Source organism: Macrosteles quadrilineatus, unplaced genomic scaffold (assembly GCF_028750875.1).
Source record: "Macrosteles quadrilineatus isolate MER2022 unplaced genomic scaffold, UCM_ALF_1.0 Scaffold_1__1_contigs__length_201487025, whole genome shotgun sequence".
Taxonomy (NCBI): domain Eukaryota; kingdom Metazoa; phylum Arthropoda; class Insecta; order Hemiptera; family Cicadellidae; genus Macrosteles; species Macrosteles quadrilineatus.
In genome coordinates this window covers 197,142,328-197,157,155 of record NW_026542594.1, presented here as the reverse complement: position 1 = coordinate 197,157,155, position 14,828 = coordinate 197,142,328, and the positions used below count along the sequence as shown (strand labels likewise).

General features: G+C 34.0%; 1 protein-coding gene across 1 annotated transcript in view; it reads left to right on the top strand.

The window, feature by feature from the left end:
- Positions 1–14,828, top strand: part of LOC128993621 (NADPH--cytochrome P450 reductase) — a 46,281-nt gene that overhangs the window by 11,277 nt on the left and 20,176 nt on the right. The gene's annotated exons all lie outside the window — the stretch shown is intronic.

The following is a 14,828-nucleotide window of genomic DNA, read 5'->3' as shown; positions in this document are numbered from 1 at the left end:
ATTGCATCGTTTAACTTAAAATCTGTCCATCTGATCACATTGAAAGAATATTCCACCAAAAAGTGATAAAAGTTATCATGCATATGAAAGTCATTAAGACTTACGTGTGGTTTCCATAAAAAATCATAGGAAATACAAATTTGTAAATAATTGTACAGTAAATAGTTTTACGGTTTAATAACGGTTTTGTACTTCACAGGGTCCGTTGAACCAAATCAAATGACATATTTTGTACATCTACTTATTCGTTTATTGTATTCGATTTACTTACATTAAGCAACTTATACCGGGTGGGAAAAAGTCCCGAGATAGTTAAAAGTGACTGACTTTTAAAGAGCGAGAACTAATTAGTTGTGTAGGGCGTCGGTATTGATAATTGATTGTTGACCTATGATTAGGCTTGTAGCCCACTGTAACACCAAAACCACGACGAACACTCACTACTCTTTTTTCTGGGGAAGAACTGACAATGTTCAAAAAGTTTAGTAGCTTAAAGTAGTCCCACAGAAGTTATCTAACAGCCAATACACCAGGAGATGACGAAGATGAGTTGCAGTTGTACGATGATTTGCAATGTGGTCAGCGGCGGCACACGCGCTGGGCGAAGGTCAACATGACGTCATCGCTATTGGAAGTCTTCGATGTTGGTCAAACTGTAGACGTGCTAGCGGCCTAGTAGTCCAATTTCGTCATTTCCTCAATGGATTAGGATTGATTAGGTTGGGATTTTCACGGCTACAGGCGTGATTATTTAGCAAGGATTTTCTAGCGCTCGACAGCAAACGATTAGGATAGATTTATATTATGGTTGATACACCAGGATTCGTATGAGACGAAAAACATACACAGTAGATTTATCATCCTTATGGACTAGCTTAAGAAAATTTTATTGTTAGATCTGTCCGTTTTGCAGAGGTCGTTTTTTGTTTAAAATTTGTTTCTTCTAATTTAAGTCATTCAAAACCTCGTGTAACAAAAAAAAAAGGTCTAATCATAAACAATAACTCGTCCCCTAGATATATCCAGGTAGTAAAGTATAAATCATTAAATTAACCCTATAACAATAGGAACAAAAATAGTCGACACTAGCGATCAGTGTCACCGTACATGAACTAGACACGAAAAACGAGCTTCACAATTTATATTGGAATGATAAGTCTACTTGTGTTGGTTAGTCTATGGCGAAGGGTGTTAATTGAATCTGATGTCAGCTTATTAAAGTTTATTATTCGGCCATTAAAAAGTGCATTGAAGTGATGGTTTTTTTAAATAAAGTGGTTGAGTGTCGTGGTACTGATTCCTCATGAGAGTCTTGTTATCAAGGTTCTACGTTTACCACTAAAGTCACGACATTATTACGTAGCTAAAAATCATTGGCGATTGGCGGGTTTTGAACCAGTACCCCCCAAGCCAGAAGACACGTGCTCTAAGCACTCTCTTGTATAACAATTGATCAGTCGACTTGAGACAAATATGCGTGAGTTCAGGGAGAAAGTCTTTCCTGAGGAATGTGCGAATCTCGAAACACTTGTCCGATTTAGAAACGTGGCCAATTTTAGTTCATTTACCGTTTCCGTTCTTCTTGCTTCACTTCAGGATCTGAAAAATTCGTCACTTCGCTATAAATAAGCGAAATTATCACTATCAGTAGCTTCGACTCTTGGTTGATTTGTTAATTAAATGGTTAATCTTAGGTCACAAGTTGTGTCTGGTAGTGTTCAACTTGTTTCAGTGTTTTAAAATATATGTTATGCAATGAAATTTTAATAGTGTTTTATCCAGGTTTTAGCGAATACCGTAGGCGACAAGGAAATACCTAGACCCTAGACCCCGGGACCGATTTACTTTTTCATTTTGATATCTCCAATTTTGGCCCGATTTTAATCAAATTTTGCATACAAATTGGGTGTTATGAAGTTGTTGAAATGTTCAAATATGGGGTTTTCTTAGTTGTATCAACCATCATGCTTAGATAACAAATTATTTAGAATATTGAAGCGTTGTAGGATTTAAGATTACTGAGAAAATTCCAAAACTCCACATTATAAACATCCATGTTATTCTTACAGAGTACAAGTAAACTGTTGTAGTTTTCTTGTTTATGGATTACTAGCAGAGTACCCGTCCTTCGTACGGGGTTGGAATATAAGTATAAAATGCTTATTGCAGTTATACTCAAGTTTTGCGTTTGCAATAAGGGAGGACCAAGTTTGATAATTTTTTTTTTTAATTTACAGTATTCTATAGTATTACACATCTACCATAGCCATAATGTTCTACCACTTCACCTAAACAATAGAGAAAAATAAATTATCAACAATTCGCAAAATATCACAAATTATTCATGAAACGAAAAACATAAATATAACTGTAAACAATCCTACTTTGAGAGTTCTCATTGCGAATCACAGTTTTTTGTTGCTGCTTAGTTCAAATTAGCTGTTTTCATAAAAATGCAAAAAAAAAAAATATAGTTCTGCACCCTGTTGGTAAATCTTATAACTTTTTAATGCTTTTCCATATCATAGAACCAACTTTTTAAGTTGAAACAGCTGACTAAATTCTTTAATTCCCTTTAAATATGAATACTCATAAGGTTAACATGGGGAATCACAGAGCCACTGGGGCGGAGCCCGAAAGGATTTTTGAGATAAGAATATGCCTATATGTTAATCGGGAATGTAAGCTATCATCATGCCAAATTTCAGCCCAATCCGTCCAGTGGTTTATGCGTGATTGAACTTCAAACAAACAAACAAACACACAAACTTTCACATTTATAATATTAGTAAGATATTTTGATCAAATTTTTACACTTTATTGATTTCATATCATTAACTTTTTCATGAAAAACACATTTTCTTCCCTGTAGAAACAAACCTAAGCACTTGTATAATGCTATTTAAGTAAGGCAAATTGGTCAATAATTTGTAAACTCTTTAAAATTATTTTAAGGAAATGTTTTAGACAAATGTACATCCGCGTAGCCTGCATATATGCGACTTGGGAGTTATTTGTTTACTGTTTGCAAATTCAATTACCCAACCAGGTGGTCTGTGCTATGAGTAATTCGTTGGTCATCCTGTTGTGACGATTTGCTGAAATCGGATTCCATTGAAACTTGGCCGCGCGTAATATTAGAAATGCGCTTTCAATATTCAGACATGGCGTTCTATTCAGGTTAAAATAAACTCTATGAAAGGTAGAAGTTTGGCGTTTGTTGCGATATTGTTGCAAATAAATCCAAAATTACATTCTGTTTATGTCACTTAATGGAATCGACTGTTTTAGTTGAAGTAGTGGTGTTTACTTTTAAGAAGGTATCGTATGCATAGTATGCATCGTATGCATGTATTTAATGCATAGTAAATTTTTGTCAGTGCTACCTCAATGTTCATATAGTTTTTCGTCAGAAAATGCGCATGATTCTTCGGTTTCTTGCACGAATACTAGAAGTTTCTTGCATAGGTCTCGACAATTTCCGAAAGTATGCAACATTTTTAAATTCAAATCAAAATCTTTAATTCTTTTCATATTTGTCGTGTCGTATCTTACTTCTGAAAATACTATCAAAGATTTTACCATTATGTCACGATAGGCTATTTGCACACACACCGATTTTGGACGGTCGGAAAAAAGTCGGTCGATATTTTATCGGTGGTGCTTGCAGACATAAAGTATATGTATATAAGTATATGCAGTGGCAGTGGCCGGCTGCCCATCGGCATTTTACCGGCGCCGATGTGCAAGGCCCCGTTCTTGCCTACGGTTCACTATTGGAATTTTGACGGACGGTAAAAAATCGGACGTCCAAAATCGGTGTGTGTGCAACGCACCATTATTGATACGTTATATAACCTTGGAAGCATAATTTATAAATCAGACGACGGAAATTATATTCCATTTAATCTTATTTGTCTGCCACTCGAAACTCGAAAGGCCCTAGTGATGAAAATTTACTGTTACAGTAAGGGTTTTAATTGGTTCCTTATTTGCATTGTTGTGACTAATAGCGCCTGAGTTAATGGTGTTTGGGAAGGGAACTAACCTTGTTTATTTCTTCCGCTTTAAATCGTTAATTAATCTCATGTCGGCTTTTCGTTGGCTTTTGTAAACAAATTACAAAGTGGGAAAATGATAAGGTGGTATTTCCTGTGTTAATTGAATTACGCAACGAAAATTGTAGTAACGTAACAACTGTTTTTACTTTCTCCCCCTATACCATAGTATTATGGATAAGTCGTTTTCGTCAAAATATCTCGAAGTTTTGAGTGGATATATCCGTTTTGGGCCCCTCTGAGCAAAAAAAGTGGTTTTTAAAGTAAAGTATGTGTGTGCGTATGTCTATGTGTGGATGTGTACATAATTACAGACCACACCTGTTGTCCGATTCTAATTTTTATTGATTTGATATTGATATTGATTTCATTTTTAATAAAATATAATTTTCATAATTTTCCATATAAAACCCATAAAATAATGTAAAAATAAAATGTTCTCCTAAAAATTGCCCAAACGATTTTGTTTAAAATTTAGTATGCTATAGCCCTTTAAATTCTGAACAAAATGTTCTAACTTATATTTGCCAAAAATACGGTTCAAAAGTTACTGTAACTTATGCTATTTTCCCATTAAAAAGACCGTTAAAATAACGGAAATTCGGATTTTTTAAAGAAAGCCGGATTGTATCACAATTGGTAAGTTATGGTCCTTGTAATTCTAAACAAAATAGTGCAACCCCCATTGCTGTAAAAAGTACGGTTCAAAAGTAACCTTTTGTGATTTCCCCTATAGATATCAAAGTTACTCCAATCGCTTACCCATGATAAAGGTTGTTGACAAGCCAACGGGAGAAATGAGGTCAGATTGCTGATACAGTTTATTTTCACTTAAGTTTTAATATTTAATCATTATTGGATTTCTCGAAATTTTATTTTTATTTATAGGTATACTTCAGAATCCAAAGATTTCGATACTCAATTTAAGAATCCTAGGCTGTGGTTGAACGATTACACAATCAGCCGTTAAATACTTCAGTAGTAGGAAGTTTCCTTTTCAGATACGCAAGAAAAACAATGATAAGCTTAAGAGAATGCCGTGTCAACCCCCTCTCTTAGATAATGTTATCTCCCGTAGAAAGTGTTTATTTCACTACCGATTATCTCGAAAAATTGTAAGTGATGCTTACATTGTTAGTAAATTTTATTTTTGTTTTAGTATATTTTTCATTAGGGAATATGTTATTGCAGTTCTCATTATAGTACCTACGATCCGGTACGGTTTTTTTTCTTTTTTTAGGGTACCAGAGGCCATAATCACGATTTGTTTGGTACAAACTAGTAAACTTACCGAACAAGTTTATCCCTTACATAACCGTCAACAGATTAGGCTAAAACGTCCCTCTTTCATTAGTGAAAACCTGATAGACGTGGGAAATCGGGAAATTCCAATGCTACGCAGGTGGTAACGTTTTCCTGGAGGATTTTAGCGATTCTCAAATACGTCATAGTTTTATCTTGTGATACACTATTTTCCCTTGGACATTAGTACATGGCAGTGTGGTTTTAACTCTTTCAGTCTAGTGGTTGTGCTCCGCGGTGCTATGTACTCCTTGGGAAACGTGTCAGGTTTGTAGATTTTCAATTTTGGATACGAAAGTATACGGTTTAGTTGTTTGTTTCTTGTCTATAAACCCTTGGACAAGCAATAGTTCGCGAGTAGATGTTTTATTTGGCCAAAATAGGTTAATAGAAATGACAAGAATTGCGACTAATTTTAAACACATCCTCACATACCAAGTTGACATTGTATTTGCCTAATTCATAAGTATGACAAATGTATGCAGGCCCGGATTATCAACTAGGCAACCGTAGGCTATGGTCTCTATGTGCTAAAGAAAATTCTAGAACGAATAATTGACTAAAACGTTTTGCGCCAAAATCGTAGGTACACTTTGCAGTCATCTCTTGCGATCGTGCTAAAATTGTGTAATGCACTGTATCTATAACATTAGGTACTACAATATTCAATCTATTAAGTCAAGCTTAAAAAATCTGTAAAATCTACAGCTGCGTTTCATAATGGCAACTTAGAGCGTTGATGTTGACGACATTCATCTCTCTAATTTCAATTTGAATTTTACATTAACTCGTGCTGCTTAAGTTAAAAAGACACAATTCTAGTATATAGGTAACTAAGAAAAGACGTACACCGTAAAAGATTTGACATATCGTAAAATTATCTTATCTGATCCATTATGAATCTATGAGAGAATATTGAATAGCCTATTTTCAATATCCTACACGTGCAATATGTCATGTCGGATCTAACTTTCATTTGTTGCTTCAACCAAACGTTTGGGTTTACCGATCTTTAGGTTGAGTTAAGTGACAAATTGTTGCGACAGGTTTGGAGAAGTTCCCGTGGAGAGGGGGACTGGAGGACTAATGATATCACAAGGTCAAGGTCAACAGCTGTCTGAGTAGTAGACAAATGTCAGTTCTGTATCAACTGCGCCAGAAAACTTTCTTTCCCAGAATTTGTTATTTCGAGCATATGAACTGTTTTTTGGGATGTTGTTGACGTTTGTGCATTATAGCATAGATGAAGTAATATAATATTATATTACTTCATCTATGATTATAGTCTGTATGATGGAACCTGTCCCCCCATTCGTTTGCCTGGGACTGGCCTGTGCCTTACGCCATTGGTCAGTCCCAGGTAGACTGAGAGTCTGGAGACAGGTTACATCATACAGACTCTAGCCTTATACAACCGGAGAAAGATGATTTTCGTGCCACCGAAATAAGTTCTTTTACTTATCCCTTACAAAATCTAAACACCCCTGCAAACCTGCAGACTAACCAAATTTATATTTGCCTGATTTGATTTTTCTCAAACATTTCCTTAAAGTTGCCTTATTTCCTTAGTTTGAGTAACATTTAGTTTATTGAGTACTTAGGTTTGCTGCCATAGGAAAGGTAAAAAATTGTGTTTTTGAACGAAATATTGATAGCTTGGGTGAAATAAATAAATTTGCAACATTTTATCAAACTAAATCTGTAAAAAGGCAAACGATAACTATTTACCTACAGTACTCTCCATAAATAATACAATATGTATATAACCCGAAAAAACTAAAAGAGACACGTCTAGACGTATACCTTTTTGTTTTTTCATGTAATTTAATAACACGTACGATGCTGATCAAGAAGTTATTCAATAGGCCTATATATAACAATTTTGAATTTACAGTTTTTTAGCTTTTATTCATAACCATTTAGCCTACAACAACGCTTCAATATAGGCTACTTAGTTTATTTTTGAAGCTCTTCAAAATGATTCAAGTAAATTGCAAGTTTTGTGTTTTGAGGGTAAAAAATGGGAAAACCCCATGAAACCTCCTTCCCATAGTCCAATAATGCTGATCCGCAAACTATTGTGATGTTCTTTGATCTCCGTATAATTTTATAGCTTAAAAAATGAGCGATTAATTAAAATGAAATTATTCATCGATAAAGAATATGGGTTGCTGTTTTTATGCAGTCAATGTTCAGTAAGAATGGAATGTTATCACTAAGCCAAAAAGATAAACCAGCAAAAGAAAATGTACAATGAACTTTGGCATGTCACTGATTATGGTAACAATGCATCCTATTTGATAAAAGGTTTCTTAAAACTAAACATAATGTTTGACTTTTGCTGTGGACTTTAAATGTTCATTCATTTTGTTTATAGATGCACCCATTACATATTTACACTTCTCGATAAGGATTTAGTTGATCATGAATTAATAATTTGTTATCTATGAGTTATGAGTTGTGATAGCTTTGAAAGTGTCTTTAAAATACTATGTGAGGCAATTTGAACGTCCCGATTTATAAATAATACCAAATTAATACTATTAGCCCTATACACATAAATAGTACATTAAAAAGCTTGTCTTATACCATACCATCTTACACCAACAAATCTTGTATGTAAAAACCTGACTACGTCTAGTGTATGAATGCCAATACATGAAGAGAGCCATTTTTTTCATTTCTTGAAAGCGACGTCATTCAGACATCCTAGAAATACTTGAAATTTCTCGAGTCGCTTGAAATCTCCATTGAACACTGTGTGGTACAAGTCTTGTCCAGCATTTCTTCAGAAATCGCTAAAATTTCCTGGGCATTCCATACCTGGAACAACACTGAGTAGGTCGAGTTGAAATGTGTTCTAAACAACCTTAAAGATTGATCAACATTCTGTAAAAAGTTTTTCACAGTTAAATATCAAAGTTTATGATTCCATGCACAATCTTATAAAATGGCATCGTTTAATTGAGTTTGTAACTACAACAGTTCATTCATTGTGGTAATATTTATTATGTGTCAGCAAAAGAAATTGGGTCGCTTTCATTACCGCACCCTGTATTTTATTAACGTACCTACTTTAAAAGAAATTTCAGAATGTTAAAAAATGTACCTTTTCTATACAATTTATTAGAAGAAAATTTGAGTCTAAAGTATTAAAAAATTACATTAACCCTTAAGCCGGGTTTTCCAGGACGCGGAAGAGGAACGCGGAGAGCGAAAAAGCGATTAACATGACGTTCCGCTCTGCTTCTAGGAAAACAGTAACATTAAATTACCTTAGACTAGAGGAGTCCGCTCTCCGCGTTCCTCTCTCCGCGCTCCGCTTCCGCGCCTAGGAAAACTCAGCCTTAGGAGATCAACTACAGAAGTTAGTATTTTTTGCTAAAAAGACAAACTTCCGATATATTGGCAGTTTAAATAAACAAAATTATCTAAAAATATTTAAATCTAAAAGATCAAAAATTTAAAAAAAATCAACAACAGCATGCAAGAAATGTTAATTATGGCTGCTATTCAAAAGTTATAGCATTTTTGCTATAACATTACAGAAACTGTTCAAAGTACCCCGGTCCTACGCAGCGTGTCATATACTTACTATAGGGTCGCTCTCTAAAGGGTTAACAAATATTTACCATGCCTAGTATGTCTGGAAATGTGTAAAGATTAATAAATGGTTTAGAATTATTTCAATATATTGTTCAACTGTCTATTTGCAGTTTATTTTATACTTAGATTTTGAGACAACAGGGTTTTCATAATTTAAAATGTATTTTACCGCACAACACATGAGAGTATAATGGAATTACCTTCACAACAACCTTTGAATTAGTTTTATAGGTACATTTGGGTTTTAAATTAACTACGTGATGAATTTAAAATCAGATTCTCATTAACGTCAAACAAATTAATCGCTTTCAACCTTCAGAAGAGTTACAACTCCAGGCAAAAACTTGGGAATTGCGTGTTCTGGTAATGTGAGCAATCGTTAAAAAGTCATAGCATAGCCTTCAAACAATGGAAACAGTCATTTAAAAGTCAAAGCCTTCAAAACTAATCACTTTCCATCATAATGTAATATATCCAATTCTTGTCTGACTTTGAGGAAGGATCACTTTGCTCAGGTAATCCATATACTTAATACAATTAGGTGTTTCTCTGTATTATATCCATTTTTAAGCTGTTTTACTTAACCGATTTTTCACGATTGAGGTGTCATTTTAAAACTTATGATCCAGTGCATATGCAAATGGTTATTTTTCTTAGGAATTAAGTTTTAAACCCTATTAAAATTTGAAATTTGTGCATGGGTGTCCTCGTATAAATATTTATACATGAAATTAACCTAGTCACAATAAATAATTGTGTCTATCAGATTCGTTTTCTTCTATTTATTGCCCATAATTATAAGGTTTCTGAGCAGTTTTGACACCTAGAAGGTTTAATGCAACCAATAATCTAGTTTTTCACTTGTTACAAAATCCACTGTATGCAATTGAAATTTATCAAAATATGAATACTTTTTAAGAACTAATAACCAAATACATCTAATAGTCCAGTCAATAAATGTTTTTTATCGCAACTAAATGGTGGAAAGCTGGATTTTGTATATGTGATAGAACCACATGAGAGGTGTGTTTTCCCAAAAGTCCCCACTTCTACCCCTTGAGCTTTCCCCCCCACCCCCCTCCAAACCTAGAAATTGCAGTGTTTTACTTAATTGATCATAAGTCGAATACTATGTAAGCTATCGAGCTGCAATTTGTTTTGTTTTGTTTCTGATTAGTTTTCCTACAACTTTTATATTTATAACATTTTTCTAAAACCAATACTTAAGGAGATATAAAATTTAAACTTCGTTAAAAGCTTTGTTTCAGAGTGCAAATTTTTGTTTTTATCCATGTATACTTTTAATTAGAAATAATACGCAAATATGGTCCAAACAAAAGTTTTAGTACGTTATTCAAGGTTTACAAATATATTATTGGTTAGTCATCTAGGTGACCGGGTGAAGAGCTGGGCGTCGGCAAAAAGAGCGCGTGCGGGCTAGTTGAACACCTCTGCGCTGCGTCATCGCATCTAGCCCAGCCAATAAACGCACAAACTGCCTTTTTTCGTAGCTAAATAGTGGAAAGCTGAGTTTGTTATATGTGATGGAACCACTTAAGACATGTATTTTCAAAAAGTTCCCGATTCTCCCCTTGAGCTTTCCCCCCAAATCCCTTCCAAACCTGGAAATTACAGTCGTTCACTTTACTGGATATAATCAAATTCTACGCATTTCATCGTAGTGAAATTTGATTTGTATTATTTATAATTGGTTTATCTAAAACTTCTGTACTAAAGATTTTGTTATAAAACTATATAAAAAAAAGTAGCATTTTAACTTTTTTTATAATGTATATGTTTTAGAGTACACAATTTTGTTTTACTCTCTATATATTTTTTCGAAATAAAATACGCAAAATGTGTCAAAAAGAAAATTTTTGTATGTTTCTTAAGATATATAAATATATATTTGTTAAGTCGTCTAAAAAAAACTTATGTAGTGTGGGCGTCGGCAAAGACAGCGCGTGCAGGCTTCTTAAAGTATTCGCGCAGCGCAGCCCCGCCCGTCGATGCATAATAAGGACCGGCACCGCTAAGTTCTCAACAGTTTCATACAAATCCTAAGACTCCCTAATTTTTAGCCTACTTTACTATAAAAACAATCTATTTCCAATCGAAACCGTGACTAAATGAAGCACCTCGCGGTCAGTAAAAAGTTTTCATCGACCCACTAATCCTCAATACAAACTGCGTCATTGATATGCCCCTCTCTTCACGCTTCCCGCTAGTAAGGGTTAGCTTTCTGCTCTGCCATGAGTTGTAAGCCTGTGTTAAAATAATATAACGAACAACGTAGAAAACTGTTGGTAATATTTATAAGCCATTTTTTATCATGGTAATGAATACAAATTATAACCAGTCAATGTTAAAACTAACTTTTTTATTAAGTTTATATAGAGGAGATTTTAAAACACTTAATAAGCGCATTTATCTTTATTAGCGGTGTTAAACGTTTGCATAATGTCTATCACAAACCAATTAAGAACTATTATGCTGATCCATTTTTAAGATAACATGAAAACAATAAAAATATTAGAGAACAGATCGTCACCAAGATTCACAGTATAAAGTCTCTAAAAATGATTGATCTCGACCACGTATTAGTGCCGTAAAGCAGATTCGTAATACATTGATGCCAATTTTTACGAAAAAACCCCAATTCGATTGACACATCTACACAATATGTTAAGAAAGGAAATTTGAATAATCTACCTTTATGTATCCCGTAAATAGTCTTGCCTGCATGTATGGGGACACAAATATAGTTTTTATTTACTTATTGATAACTTTTAGATATATGCTTTATTACATTAATTAATTGGAAAGTAAATAAAAGAAAATACGTCTAATTGCCTAACAATTAAAACATAAATTTACCATTATAATGTTACTCACAATTCTGTAAATATACATAAAAGAAAAGATAAAAGAAAAAAGAAAAAGAGAAAAAATGAAAGATGGTAAGTGGTGATAGATTTCGATTCGACACTCCAATCATCCTCAGACCCACAGGCAAATTGGGTCACCTCATCATTGGGTTCAGTATGTTTCTTACGCAGCTTTATGTAATGCAATATTTGTATCCGTGTATATTATTGTCAGTAGGTGTAGCCGTTGACAGAAATAATTAAAACAATTATTATTTCAAGTGAGGTACGAGTTAAAACTGACAATAAATTCAAGACATGTACAAATGATTAGGTTTAATCTAATTAGTATTTTTTTGCAGAATGCTGTTTAGATCTTTACTGACCGCGAGGCGCAGTTTAGTATAAATCTTGCGGAACAAAGCGAGTCCCATTGGTGGTAGATAATGGAAAGCACATTGTAATGCAAGGAAGAGCAAAGAGTATGTTTTTTAAGTGATTTTTAAAGTGTTTATTAGGCCTAGTGTTCTATACCTCAATCTATCAAACTTCCATTGGTCAAAGATGAAGAAATCAAGTATTACAGGTATTGCAAGTATAACAAGTAAGTAGGTAGAGATTAATTTACCTGAACCAAAACTGGTTATTATAAAGTAAATGATTGGGTTCCATCTAAATAATAATTGTTTTTGCAGTTCACGGTTAAGCTTGGATATAGATTGTTTTGGTAGTAAAGTACAAAGTACAAAGCCTTAGCATTTTTATACAACCAAAACCTTTAAGAACTTAGCGATGTCGGTGCCTACTACGCGATGCATCGACGGGCAGGTCTGTGCTGCACGGATGCTTTGAAGAAGCCTGCACGCGCTCTCTTTGCTGACGCCCTCACTACATCAGTTCGTTCTGTCGACTAACCAAATATAGAAATATATTTATAGGCCTTGATAAACATAGGTACTTAAATTTTGTTTCTGGCACATTTTGCGTAATTTATTTCGAAAAGATATATAGAGGGTAAAACAAAATTGTGTACTCTAAAACATGAACATTAAAAAAAAGTTAAAATGCCATATCTCTTTGAATATAGTTTTATAAGAAAACTTTTAGCACACAAGTTTTGAATAAACTAATTATAAATAATACAAATCAAACTTCACTACGATGAAATGCGTAGAATTTGAATTATATCCAGTAAAGTGAACGACTGTAATTTCCAGGTTTGGAAGGGATTTGGGGGGAAAGCTCAAAGGGAGAATCGGGAACTTTTTGAAAATACATGTCTTAAGTGGTTCCATCACATATAACAAACTCAGCTTTCCACTATTTAGCTACGAAAAAAGGCAGTTTGTGCGTTTATTGGCTGGGCTAGATGCGATGACGCAGCGCAGAGGTGTTCAACTAGCCCGCACGCGCTCTTTTTGCCGACGCCCAGCTCTTCACCCGGTCACCTAGATGACTAACCAATAATATATTTGTAAACCTTGAATAACGTACTAAAACTTTTGTTTGGACCATATTTGCGTATTATTTCTAATTAAAAGTATACATGGATAAAAACAAAAATTTGCACTCTGAAACAAAGCTTTTAACGAAGTTTAAATTTTATATCTCCTTAAGTATTGGTTTTAGAAAAATGTTATAAATATAAAAGTTGTAGGAAAACTAATCAGAAACAAAACAAAACAAATTGCAGCTCGATAGCTTACATAGTATTCGACTTATGATCAATTAAGTAAAACACTGCAATTTCTAGGTTTGGAGGGGGGTGGGGGGGAAAGCTCAAGGGGTAGAAGTGGGGACTTTTGGGAAAATACACCTCTCATGTGGTTCTATCACATATACAAAATCCAGCTTTCCACCATTTAGTTGCGAAAAAGGGTGTTTTATTGCATTCATTGACTGGGCTATAAAGTGTTTATTGTACTAAAATTTATAGTATTTTAAAGCTCTTTGGGAACTTTATAGTCCATTTTTGTTAAAAGAATTTGAGGTTATGTTTGAATGATATAATTTTGCACTATGTAACATATGGCAAACTATCTTTACTTGTACCATTCTGTTATCTGTGTTGTCTCTCTTGTTTGTCTTTGATAAAGCTGCTCTGGTTCATCGATCTCTATTATTTTAGGAACATTTTATTTCGATTTTCATATTATTCATTTTGACCCTTGGTTGGAGTTGGAATATATTATTGATAAATAAAATGATTACCTTATCCAACCACAGTTGTTGGTATGACAACTAGTTTTGTTCCTTAGGGTTGCATACAAAATGACTTGAGTTATAAGGAACGAAACTAGCCATCATACCAACAACTGTGGTTGGATAAGGTAATCAATTTTCATGCCTAAAAATTTGAACAATTGATTTTGTCCAATAGCTATCTTAGTTCAAGGTTTCATCTATAATATTTTTTAGTTTTAATGTTTTATCAATAGTCTTTTTTAGTTCTGTGTGTTTTACTCATAGTATTTTTGGTTCTGAGATGCATTAAGTTTTTTTGTTCTGAGTTACCGTGTTAGATTAGTGCTTCTTCAAAGACTATAATGTTTATTTATAGGTTTTTTGTCCACTCTAGTTCAGCGTTTTGTGTGTGATGCAGTGGTCTCCTTTTTCTAACCGTTCGACTCCTCTTCTGGTCCATTCTTTACAAGTCAATAGCTTTGCTCATGAATGTATGATATGGAGATTTATTTCAACCTTGTTCAACCGTTGTAAGTCTCTAGCAGCCCTGGACAAAAACGGCCGGAAGAGAATCATCTCAATATTAATGCTCCGGAAATACTAGTCTGGCCGTATTCCGGGACTTTGTAAAGGATATTTCCATCTTGTCAAAAGAAGAATATCCCCATAAATAGCGACTGAGTAACGGTAAACTTGAAGATTTAGAAGCGGTCAAAGATTTATAACTTGACATACATTTTGGTGGATGGACAAGAGTGCTTTGTAATAGAATTTTAGAGTGATTGACAACTTTGTCTTTGTTTACCACTAG